The sequence below is a fragment of the Mastomys coucha genome, unplaced genomic scaffold, assembly GCF_008632895.1.
Source record: "Mastomys coucha isolate ucsf_1 unplaced genomic scaffold, UCSF_Mcou_1 pScaffold17, whole genome shotgun sequence".
In the NCBI taxonomy this organism is placed as follows: Eukaryota; Metazoa; Chordata; class Mammalia; order Rodentia; family Muridae; genus Mastomys; species Mastomys coucha.
Window position 1 is genome coordinate 2,262,097 of NW_022196899.1, and position 11,571 is coordinate 2,273,667.

Sequence of the window (11,571 nt, forward strand, 5' to 3'; positions counted from 1 at the left end):
AATGGAGGAGTGATCCACTTTGTCCGTATCCTCTCCAACATGTGTTGCCACCTGAGGTTTTGATCTTAGCCATTCTGAGTGGTGTAAGGTGGAATCTCAGGATCGTTTTGATTTGCATTTCTCTGATCACTAAGGACTTTGAACATTTCTTTAGCTGCTTCTCAGCTATTTGAGAGTCTTCAGTTGTGAACTCTTGGTTTAGTTGTATACCCCATTTCTTGATTGGGTTGTTTGGTTTTCTGGTGATTAATTTCTTGAGTTCTTTATATATTTTGGATATTAGCCTTCTATTGGATGTGGCATTAATGAAGATTTTTCCCAATTTGTAAGTTGCTGATTTGTCTTATTCACTATGTCCTTTGCCTTACAGAAACTTTCCAGCTTCATGAGGTCCCATTTATCAATTCTTGATATTAGAGCATGAGCCATTGGAGTTCTGTTTATGAAATTTCCCCCTGTGCCAACGAGTTCAGGGCTCTTTCCTACTTTCTCTTCTACTAGATTCAGTGTATCTGGTTTTATGCTGAGGTCCTTGATCCACTTGGACTTGAGCTTTGTACAAGGTGGCAAATATTTTCATTCTTCTACATATAGACAGCCAGTTAGACCAGCACCATTTATTGAAGATGCTTTCCTTTTTCCATTGTATGTTTTTGGCATCTTTGTCAAAGATCAAGTGACCTTAAGTGTGTGGTTTTATTTCTGAGTCTTCAATTCTATTCCATTGATCAACATGTCTGACTTTGTACCCATACCATGCAGTACTCATCACTATTGCTCTGAGGCAAAACTTGAGGTCAGGGATGGTGATTTCCCCCCAGCTGTTCTATTATTGTTAAGAATTGTTTTCATGATTCTGGTTTGTTTTTGCCTTTCCAGATGAATTTGAGAACTGCTCTTTCCATGTGTTTGAAGTATTGTGTTGGGGTTTTGATGTGGATTGCATTGAATCTATAGATTGCCTTTGTTAGGATGGCTATTTTTACTATCTTAATTCTGCCAATCCATGGGCATTGGAGATCTCTCCATTTTTCTGAGATCTTCTTTGATTTCTTTCTTGATAGACTTGAAGTTATTGTCATACAGGTCTTTCACTTGTTTGGTTAGAGTTACCCCAAGATATTTTGTATTATTTCTGGCTATTGTGAAGGGAGTTCTTTCCCTAATTTCTTTCTCAGCTTGTTTATCCTTTGTATAAAGGAAGGATACTGATTTATTTGAGTTAATTTTATGTCTGGTGACTTTGCTGAAGTTGTTTATCAGCTGGAGAAGTTCTGTGGTAGAATTTTTTGGGACAGTTATGTATACTATCATATCATCTGCAAATAGTGATACCTTTATTTCTTCTTTACCAAGTTTTTATCCCCTTGATCTCGTTTTTGTTGTCTCATTGTTCTAGCTAACACTTCAAGTATTTTATTGAATTTATATGGGGAGAGTGGTCATCCTTGTCTTGTCCCTGATTTCAGTGAGTTTGCTTCAATTATGTCTCCATTTAAGTGATATTGGCTGTTAGTTTGCAGTAAATTGGTTTATTATCTTTAGGTATGGGCCTTGAATTCCTGATCTCTCCAATAATTTTAACATGAAGGGGTGTTGTAATGTGCCAAATGCTTTTTCTGCATTTAAACAGATGATCAGGAGATATTTTCCCTTTGTGTTTGTTCATATAGTAGATTATGTTAATGCATTTTCATATATTAAACCAACCTTGCATCCCTGGGATGAAGCCTACTTGGTCATGGTGAATGATGGGCTTAATGTATTTTTGGATTCAGTTTGCTAGAATTTTATTGAGTAGTTTTGCATCAATATTCATAAGTGAGATTGGTCTGCAGTTCTCTTTTTTAGTTGGATCCTTCTGTGGTTAAGGTAACAGTAGTTATGGCTTCATAGAGACAATGATAGAGCCTATACTAAGTGCTAATGAATGAATGAATGTTGTATCACATCCATAACATAATTTATTTTCATTTCATCATGTATAATCAGTTTCTTCTTAGTAAAAACTCATTTGTAAAATAAATTTCATGTACATGAAATTTATGTACATGATGATTTCAATAAATGAAAGAATGGATTGTATATAACATGAATAGTGTATTTCTTTTTTGTTTGTTTGTTTGTTTATTGCCATATTGGCTCATTTTCTGGAGAAAAATTTAATTTTTTCCTACTTTTGCAGAAATTGAAAAATACATGGGAATTATGAACCAAGCCTTTTGCTTATTATTCAAAGAATACAAAGATTACAAGAAATAAGCTATTCCAAATATTCTAGTCCCCTAAGAAGATCCAAATGCATTTACTCAGCAAAAGTAAATCAAGATTTTATAGGGATAGTCTGCCTTTGTGCCCATACAAGTGATTCTACAGTGATTATGTTTGTATGACGGACTGCATAAGGACTATGTGTAGACAGACCATATTCCTGCCCATATTATTGACATCAAGAGACTACCTGTACCTTTATTTACACTATAGCTTTCAGACACACCAGAATGCATTGGATCCCATTAAAGATGGTTGTGAGCCACCATGTGGTTGCTGGGAATTGAACTCAGGACCTCTGGAAGAGCAGTCAGAGCTCTTAACCGCTGAGTCATCTCTCCAGTCCCCATTTTTCCTTGCTCTTCTTTCTATTTCTCTTATTCAATAACAGATCCTAATGTCTTGATGTGCCTTAATCCTTGCACACTCTAGTTTTTTGCTTAGATTTTCTTTTGTAGACAGACTTTCGTTAAAGGGCACAGCATAGCCTAATGGTCTATGTTCAGTCTTCTGAGTCTTGTGTGTATTTTAGGTTGCTGAATTGCATTTCTTTACCCATTCTGTAAGACCTTGCCCCTCGGTCAGTGCTTCTTCCTTCAAGATGCCACCGAGTCAGATACCAAGATGTAGAATGATACAAAAGCAAGAGATTTATTTTTCAGTGTGTCAGGATCAACCCTCAATCAGTCCCTCTAGGAGAATGACGAGAAGGTGACCCTGAATGGCTATTACAAGCAGTTTTTATACTTTTTTAGGGGCACAGGTTACATCAGCAAGGTTATAGTTCAAACTTATTGGCTAAGCATATTGACCTTTGCATCTACTGGCTAGCAAGCATGACAGATATTTGAACTCTACCTGGGACATTTTAGAGAGTTGGGTGACTATTAGTTAGTACATCATGAGAATTTTTTACTCAAGAATGTTCCTGTGGGTAGAGAATGGAACGTTGACTCCAGGTGGGAGGCAGAAGCTGTAAGGAGTTTATAGGACTGGAAAACCCCTTAGGGCTCCTCATTCCTCCCTTTTTCTTGTACAACCTCCAATCCTAGACCTATGCTCAGGGGTCTTGAATAACTAACTCATATTGTTGGCTCAGGACCATCAGCTGTACTGCTCCTATTCTCTCTTTTATAAAGGCTATAAGCTTGTTCAATATGCAGGGTCCAAAGGTCAACAATAGCCGGAGAACAACATATCCTAGCAAGGTGGATATGAGTGTGGTTAATTAAAGGGAGGCAAAAAATAAAAAAAGAGAATGATACCAGCCTTTGGAATTTTCTTTCTCTTTGGCATCAGTTCTGGGAACATCCCCAGAGAGCAGGACGTCTGGAGGTTTCACAAGAGAAATGTGCACTGAGGCCATGATACCATCCATCTTGAGTGAGTCATTAGCAGCACCGGGAAGGGACCCTTCTGCCAGGGTTCCAGAGACTGTGCCGATGGAGATAGACCCAATCACCAGTCTGGAAGCAGTGAAGGGTCTCTGGCATCCCCGGAGCATATAAGGCAGACTGTTTGGGCCAAATCTTGTATTTTATTGACTGAAGGGCTTGGAGCTTCAAGAAGACGTTCCTATCAGTGAGTTGGAATACCTCCAGGGAGAGGTGGACACCAAGGTAGTTAAGATACCAAACAGGATCTCAAACGGGTTCAGGTTAAAATGGAAGGGGGTATTCCAGGCTCAGAACAGAGCCAGGGTAAAGACCACCACCTAGTCAGTGCCAATCTCCAAGGTCAGTTTAGGTAAGCTCTCTTTTATGGTTCTGTTAGTTCTCTCTGCCCTGAGCTCTGGGGGTAATATCTTCTTGGCTGCCATGGTAGCTGCTTGGTGGGGATAAGCCTCAACTCATCCAAATAAAGTATCTACAAACACTTGAATGTATTTGCAACCAGTTTTCCTGGCTTAACTTCTGTAACATTGTCCTCCCAATAAACCCCTAGGTCTCTTGCCCTGTTTGCTCTTGGCTGCATAATCATTTACTTTCTGACACTGCTTGGCTGAGCTTCTTATCCTCTAAATGGGTCCATCTACGCATTTGTTGAAGTAAGTCCTCAGTTTGTTTTCTGGAGAATACAGTTTTTCCTTCTTGTGTGTGCCACTGCCCTTCCTTCTCTAGGTAGTAGTTGGTAGGGTGGCTTGTGATCTGAGTCCTTTCTTCTTCAGTATATTCTAAGTGAGAGCATTCCTTAGTCTAGTCCCCTTTCCCAGCAGGTGTCTCTTGCAGGCCCATGACTGGGACAGGCTCCTTTATAGCCACTTCTCGAGCCATTTGATCTGCCTGTTGTTACCCTGGGCCACTGAATCTCTTTCCTTCTGATATCCTGGGCAATGAATAATAGCCACAGTTTCCAGCTTCATCAGGGCATCCAAGCAATCCAAATTTTCCTACTTGATTGTTTATTTCTTTCCCTCTGATGTGAGCAGTTCTCTCTTGGTATACAGCTGCGTGAATTCGTGCTATGGCACAGATATGCCTGCTATCCACGTAGATGTTAATTTTCTTGCCAGCCCCAAGTTCCAAGGCCTTGATGAGGGCAATTATCTCTGCTTTCTGTGCCAATGTGCTGGGGGGTTAAGGTTCAGCCCAGATGACATTTCTGCTGTCCACCCCGGTAGCACCCACTGGTCTCCGACCTACATGGAGAAAAATGCTCCCATCTGTAAATCAGGAAGTCTTGGCTCCCAGCAGAGGTTGGTGAGAGAGGTCTTTCCTTGACTCACATGCTTCTGACAGGATTTCTTGACACTGGTGCAATGGCCGCTCGAGGTCAGGATTGGGCAGCAAAGTGGCCGGATTGAGCCCAACCGGTGGAGCAAAGATGATTTGGTCGAAGTTCAGAAGCAGAGTGTGATAGAGGGTGATCCTGGCATTCGTCAGCCAGCAGTCAGAAGGCTGCCTTACGCTTTCCAAAGCATGTGGTGCAGCCACTGTCAAGTTTTGTCCTAAAGTCAATTGATCAGCATCTTGAACCAAGGTAGCCACTGCTGCAATAATTCTAAGACATGGGGGCCACCCAGTCACCACAGGATCCAGGTTTTTGGATAGGTAGTCTATTCTGGGGGCACAATTTCTGAGTCAAAACCCCTTTTGAAATTCCTCTATTCTCAGTCACATAAGGCTTGGTTACATCAGGAGTGCAGAGGCAGACAGTAAGGCCCGTTGTCAAATGCCCACTGTTCCTTTTTTCCCCATTTAAAGGGCCTGTTACCCTTAGTAATCTGGCAGAGAGGGGCTGCTAATTCTGCAATCCCTGGAATACACAGGCAGCAAAACCTGGCTGTGCCTAGGAACTCCCGACTCTGCTTGGGGCCTGAAGGCGGGGGTGGGGGGTGGGGAATTGGGGGTTGGGGGGTGGAGTATAGTCTCTATTCTGGCTTCCAAGAGCCATCATTGCCCATTCTTTAGGAGGTACCCCAAGTACTTTACTTCTCCTTGGCAAATTTTGAGCCTTCTTAGCTGAAGCCCGATATCCCAGTGTGCCCAACTCTTAGCAGGTTCTTAGTCCCTTCAAGGCATTATTTCTTGCTTTTGGCAGCCAGAAGAAAGGTCACTTATATACTTTAAAAGAGTCACCTGTGGATTGGCCTCCCATTAAGGCCTCAGGTTCTGGTGAAGTGCCTCATCCAAGATGATGGGTGAGTTTCTGAATCCTTGGGGAAATCTAGTCTACATCAGCTCACCAGTGGTCCCATACTCTGGGTCTGTCCATTCAAAGACGAAGTATTCTTGACTTTGGGATGCCAAGGACAGGCAGAAGAAAGCATCTTTTAAATCTAAGATGGTATACTAAATTCTGGAACGTGGCAAAGAAGTCAAGAGAGTGAAGGTTAGGGGTTAGTCACAGTAAGCTGGATGTCACCCATTTGAAGGTTTATCTCTTATAAGTCCTGGACTGGAAAATAATCATTAGTGCCCAGCTTCTTAACTGGCAGGAGCAGTGTATTCCAGGATAAACCCCACTTATGCAATACCCCGAACTGGAGGAGCCTGGAGATGTGTGGTTTAATTCCTTCTCCTGCCTCTCAAAACATAAGGTATTGTCTGAGAGACACTAAGGTAACCTGTGCCCTGAGTTCTACCACTTCTGCCCAGGCTGATAGGAATGTTTCCAACCACCAAGTCAAGCCCTGGTTCTGGGTAAAGGTGGTTTCAAATAATTTAGTCAGAATCTGTATAGGCCCTCCTTCTGGGCCAGTTAGTTGTGGACCATTGGGCAGGAAGTGTATCTGGGCCCCCATTTTGGAGAGTAAGTCTCTCCCCAAAAGAGGGTAGATACAGTCTGGGATGACCATAAATGAATCGGACACCTGGCCCATCCCTATGTTCACTGTTCTTCAGATACTCCATGAATATATTTTGGTGCCAGTGGCTTCTTGGACCCGAGATCTTTTCTTGGAAACGGGGCCATTGACTTGGAGAAGAATTGAGTGCTGAGCCCCTGTGTCCACCAAGAATTGAGTGGGTTTCCCCTCCACTCTCAGAGTTACTCTGAGTTCAGGGATGGGGCTCGAACCCTGTCCTCCCTAGTCGCTGACTTCCCCCAGGGGTAACACCTTTGCCTTTTGGGATTTAGAAGTATCATTTGGGGACAGCCAGTTGTTCTTTTCATTTTGATTAATTGTGGCTTTCTGTCATCATCTCTATCTGCTGCAAGAAAGAGCCTCGGTAATGGATGAGAATTATACCTCCTGTTGTTTTAGGATTGAGAATTTAGAATGCAGTAGAAATTTTAGACCCTGAAGGAGAACCTATACTTTTCACTTATTTCTTTTATTTCTTAGAAGGACTGTTATAAGCTATAGTTGGTTTTATTTATGAATTAATGCTGGAGTGAGAATAAGCCTTGTTCCCTCAGCATGTGACCTGAGTATTTCATTACAGGGATTCAGTTTACCAGAAAGAACATAGATAACTAAATATCTTACCAAATTACCCAATCTCGAAAACAGACAACAAGAAAAGTCAAGGGACTATAACCCTTCCAAAAAAAGACATTATTAATTCTGCAGTAGATAGCTCCAATAATAATAAATTAGGTGCTATCACAGAGAATTCAAAAGAATGACAATGGGTTTGTCCCATGAAATTAAAGAGCACACATAATTGCCTGCTTATTCCTATGCTCACACAGTAAACTCATGAATAAATTCAAAGAGAATATAATATCATCATAATATAATCAGCTGAATGAAAGAAGTCAATAGAGAATATAAAAATGAATTCAATAAAGAGATACAATACTAAAAAATAAGATTATTTTTTAGAAACTAAGATAAAATATCAGAAAATACTAAATGTAAGAGAAAAGCTTGACCAATAGAATGGATAAGGTATAAGACAGAATTATAGAGACTTGAAAAAAGAGGTAAATAAATTTGAATATACAGACAATGATAGTAGCATAATAAAATAAAAACAAGAAAAACCTATTAGATACGAATTAACTATCAATTATGAATCATGGGCATAGAAGAATTTGAAGTGCATGCTGAAATCATAGAAATTATGTTCAACAAAATCATAGAACCAATTTTAAAATCTCAGAAAGGAGACTATTCTGTTACAAGAATGGAAATTGACACTAGATGAAAATAACTGCCCCATATTATATTATAGTTCAAAAGTAGGAATCCAGCATAAAGAAAGAATATTGAATGCTAAAGAAGTGAAATACTAAGTCACATATTAGGGAAAAACCTGTCAAGAAACAAGAAATTTCTATGTATAATCACTAAAATCCAGAAAATTGTTGAATAAGGCACTTCACATTCTGAAAAACAATATCTTCCGATTCTGATGTCTATATCTTACAAAACTATCCTTCATAGTTGAAAAGAAAATAATCCTATTTATCAAAATAAACTAAAGGAAATTGCTGACCACTACCCAACACTGTGAAACATATTTGAAGAGACTTATTCATTGAAGTGAAAATTAAACATGTCCTATGGCTCACAGGAATGGACACAATGCATGACTAGGATAGAAAAGTAAGCCAGCCAAGAAAGTTTAGGAAAATATCAAACACCACAAAGCAACAAAATGGCAGCAATTGATGTATTCCTTTCAATAATAATTCTCTGTTTTAACAGTTATAATTCTACAATTGAAAGATGCAGATTAGCAAAAATTAACATAAAAGAAAAGATAAAGTCTAGCAGTAGGATGAAAGGGTGGGAAAGCACATTCCAAGGAAGGGGAACTAGAAAGTATATGACTATGAGCATGTGATTATTTCTTCTTTGGCAAAGAAATTTCAATCCAAAGTTAACCAGATGAATACCACTTCATACTGATCAAAGGAACAATACAGGAAGATATTGTCATAATTATAGCCATAACTGTATGTATTTATGCAGTGAACACAGGCATGCCCAATATTATAAAAAACAGTATAAAAGACAAAGTGTCATGAACAAAATAATAGTAACTTCAACACCTCACTCTCATTAATAAATTATTCTATAAAACAGAACAGGAAGGAATACTATCGAACTCATTTATGAAGCTTGTATCATCCTGACAATATCTTGAATAAAACACAAAAATAAAAGAAAGTTTATAAAACAGTATCTCTGATAAAATTAGATACAAAATTTTGATATTACATTGCAAGTTAATTTAACAACATATCAGTAGCTCATTGACCATGACCCTCTGGGTCTCTTTGAGGAAAACAAGAATGGTTTAGCATGGTTAAATCAATAAATTTCTTATATCACAAGGACAGACACCACATAATCGCCATTGAAATTCAAGAAAGGACTTTGTCAAAATTTCAAGATTCTGTTATGGTAAAACATGTTACTAAACTACTAATTTGGATTATTTACAAAATACACAAAAATCTTGGGAGAATAGATTTGTGTATGCATATATCTGCATATGCATATATACATATACACCTCATTTGTGGTAGCCATTTAAATTGCTATGTACACCTAAAGTACATATTAAACTTTTAGTAGTCATAAATAGATGCATACATCTAAGATTAGGAAGACTACTCTTCAACATAATAAATGGTACAATAATGCTATAGGCCACATTATGCTAAAAGATAAAGTTCTAAAAGCATTTCATGTAAAATCAGAAATTAGATAAGGGTGATCATTCCCAATGCTTTTACTAAATATAGTGCTTGAAATTTTAGTTCTAGGAATAGAACAAGATAAAATATAAAAAGGATATAATGGGGAAATAAGATATAAACCTAGCCATAATAGATTTAAAGACCCCACCACAACTCTACTAGGTATCCTAAATACTGTAGCAATATAAAACATCACTGTACTGAAAATCGTTAAATCTCCAGTAGACAAACAAAAGTAATGTAGGAGATAAGCGAAAGAAACAATCTGGCTTGCAATGTCTTTACAAACTTTCTAATTCCTTCGTTTTCCAAAGAAGTGAAAGCCTCCTTCAATGAAAACCTTAGGATACCAAACTTTAAAAAGACACTGGGTTATCGAACGACCTTCAGTGCCCATGGATTAGCAGATTAATATCATGAATGTATCCATGCTACCAAAAGGAAATGTAGAGATTCAATAAAATATCCATCAAATTCCAACAAAATCCTTCACAGAAAAAAACTTAAGAAATATTTTTTAGAATCTATTTTCACAATTTTTTTTTATTTATCTACATCACAAATGTTTCTCCCTTTTTAAGCCCCACTCCCAGAGTTCTTCATGACATCTTCCCCCACCTCCCCCATCCCCTCCCTCCATGCATGTCCTTTCCTGAGGCATCAAGTCTCTACTGGATTAGGTGCATCCTCTCCCACTGAGGCCAGACAAGGCAGGCTTCTGCTACATATGTGCCAGGACCTAAGGCCAGCTCCTGTATTCTTTTTGGTTGGTGGCTTAGTTTCTGGGAGCTACTAGGTATCCAAGTTAGTCAATACTCTTTTCTTCCCATGGAGTTGCCATTCCCTTCAGCTCCTTCAATCCTTCCCCTGACCTTCAGCCCAATGGTTGGCTGTAAGTATCTACAGCTGTCTCAGTCAGCTGCTGGTAGAGCCTCTCAGAGGACAGCCATGCTAGGCTCTAGTCTGCAAGCACAACATGACATCAGTAATAGTTTCAGGATTTGGGGCCTGCCCATGGAATGGATCCTAAGTTGGGTTGGTCACTGTTCGGCCATTTGTTCAGTCTCTGCTCTATTTTTGCCTCTGGATCTGTTTTAGACTGGAACAATTCTGGGTCAAAAAACCTGAAGGTGGGTTGGTGTCGCCACCCCTCCAAGAGATCTATCTAACTACCTGGAGGTGGTCTCTTTAGGTTCCATCTACTCATTGTGGGGCATTTTGGCTAAGGTCACCGCCATTAAGTGCTGGGAGCCTCTCACATTCTATGTCTCTGGGACATTTTAGAGGTTCTGCCCACAACCCCCACCACCCCTATCACTCCTTCTCCATTCTGCTGGCCCTCTGGGCTTCTCTCCTGTCTCCCCCAAATACCTGACCTCACTCCCCTTTCCTGTCTTCCTCCCCTCTCCCACTCAATTTTCTTCCTCTCTCTGCCTCCAATGATTTTTTGGTCCTCCTTCTAAGTGGGATTGAAGGGCCTTCCTTCCAGTTAAACTTCTTATGGTCTGTAGATCATATCATGGATATTCTGTACTTTGTGGCTAATATCCTCTTATCAGTGAGTACTTGCCATGCATGTCTTTTTGTGTCAGGGTTACCTTAATATCAGGATGATATTATCTAGTTCCATTCATTTGCCTGCAAAATTCATGATGTCCTTGTTTTTAATAGCTGAATCATATTCCATTGTGTAAATGACTGACATTTTCTGTGTACTTTCATGAATTGAGGGACATCTACATTGCTTCCAGTTTCTGGCTATTATGAGTAAAGCTTCTATAAACATAGTGGAGAAGGTGTCTATGTGGTATGGTAGAGCATCTTTTGGGTATATGACCAAGAGCGGTATAGCTAGGTCTTCAGGTAGAATTATTTCCAATTTTCTGAGGAACCACCAGATGGATTTCCAGAGTGGGTGTAGCAGTTTATAATCCCACCAACGATGGAGGAGTGTTTTTCCTCTACATCCTCAACAGCTTGTGCTGTCACTTGAGTTTTTGACCTTAGTCTCTGATTGGTGTTAAGGTGGAATCTCAGGGTCATTTCGACTAATGACTAAGGCTATTCAAGATTCCTTTGTTGAGAATTCTCAAATTAGTTCTGTGCCCCACTTTTTAATTGGGTTATTTGGATTGTTGGAATCTAACTTCTTGAGTTCTTTATATATTTTCGATATTAGTCCTCTATTAGAAAAAAAAAAAA